The sequence below is a fragment of the Cyprinodon tularosa genome, unplaced genomic scaffold (genome assembly GCF_016077235.1).
Source record: "Cyprinodon tularosa strain WSP-4 unplaced genomic scaffold, ASM1607723v1 ctg409, whole genome shotgun sequence".
NCBI classification, from domain to species: Eukaryota; Metazoa; Chordata; class Actinopteri; order Cyprinodontiformes; family Cyprinodontidae; genus Cyprinodon; species Cyprinodon tularosa.
This window is the reverse complement of record NW_024039129.1, coordinates 32,238-34,189: the sequence shown is the minus strand read 5'-3', so window position 1 is coordinate 34,189 and position 1,952 is coordinate 32,238.

Below are 1,952 nucleotides of genomic sequence, written 5' to 3'. Positions count from 1 at the left end.
GTAAATAATCTCATAAATGTTTAATTGATCCAGAGCTGCAGCTAATTACGATTTTGCTAATCACTTAATCTGTTGATTATTTTTTCGATTAATTTAATAATCTGATGGCAAAAGGTTCCGTAAAGAAGATTTTACATAGAATTTGAACCAACTAAAGCTGAAACTGCACTTTGATGACTTCTGGATCGAATGTATTAATGGATAATGAATGCAAAATGGTTATATTTTTTTCACAATTTTGTTATAATAACTGATTTAAGTGGATGCTCTGTCATCTAAAGGCAGTGTATGTTAAAGTTGCGATGAATTGATTACTAAGTTAGGGGATGATTATTTCAATAATCAATTAATCATGATTAATCCAAATCATTGTTTCAGGCCTATTCTAATCCCTTTACTTTGGTTCCTCAAATTAAATTTAGAGCCTTTCTGCTTAGCAACTGGAGGTTACCTTTCTATATTTAAATCATAATGCATGTTCTTTGAAGGCCACTTTTGTTTTCCAGAGAATATTACGATTCTAAACACCATTCACACATGGCAGCGTTAGCATTATGGCAAGGGGAGGCTTTCTGCAGCAGGGACAAGAAACTTACCTATTAAAGACTGAAGAAAGAGAAGAGATTCATCTTCCAGCTGCTATACACTGGAAAAATAAGTACAAATTTCTTATATTAAGCATATTTACCCTTAAATTAAGTAGGTAAATTAGATAGTTTGCGAATAGAATGAGTATTTTTACTCTTAAAATGAGGTAATTACATAATATGCACTTGAAATAAGACAATGCAATTGTTTTTTCTTATTTTGTTCCATTGGCAAAATGTCTCTTTAACTTCCTCAATCCAAGAACAAATGCACTTTATTTTAAGAAAAAAAGGACTTATCTAGATTTCTATTTTTTCCAGTGTATAATTGTGCACAAACATCCAGAGCTATAATAGAATCCAGTAACAGTCAAGCCCTAAATTCAGCCCTAATTTCAAATCAAGAAACGTTTAATCCGATCTGACTCGGCTTGAGATGACAGGAATGTTGGGCTCTACATGTGCATGAAAATACACCAATAACTAAAATACAGTAAAGTCTGTGGTTGTAATGTGGGAAAGTTAAACCTTCTGATGGAAGCGATGTTGTAAACATGCTGTGACTGTTTGTGCCATTTTATCTTTCGTACATTCTCTTCTAATCAAAGCCGATGTGTAACTTTTAACCGCATTCAGGCCTGGTTTCTCACAGACGGATCGCAGTAGTACCAGTGAAGTTTTAGGAAGAAGGATTGTCTCTCCCTCTAACCCTCTGCCATCCTGCATTATGCTCCCAGAGAGCGTAGGGATGATAGCGGGCTGGGAGGACACCATCAATCCTCTGTGAGCACGCTGCACGTCTAACGGCCTAAATCTAAGAGATTTACAGGCCGGGGTCGGGGTCGCTCCTCTGTCTTCTTCAGGCAGATCCGGCCTCGACACCCTGCAGCTTTGGCCAAAACGCCTGTGGGGAGGGGGGGTTCATGAGACCCTTTAATATTAACTGCTGTTTAACATTAACTGCAGCTGTAAACAAAAGGCAGAGTAAACAGACTCCCAAGACTAGAGGAAACAAATCCCCAACAAAACTTTTTATGAGTCTGTTCATCTGTTTAAACTTGGGATTTAATATAAAGAAAAATAACATTTGGGCTCATAAAAAACTTCGACATGTTTACTCTCTGGGAAGGAGATCATTTCACATGCACATATTCTGACGCACAGTGAGTGTTGAATATCTCTGAGGTCTCATCTGATTTTTAAAGTCACAGTCAGGTCCAGCTGTTTGGACAGCAGTCCCTTCCTGGGTGTCCCCACTTTCCCTTTTGTCTACCCCTGAGGGACGTTCAGGCCCTCCTCCAGCACTCCATCGCTCACTGACCAACAACCTCAGCTGCACTCTTCCTCTCCTGCAGTCTTTTGTGG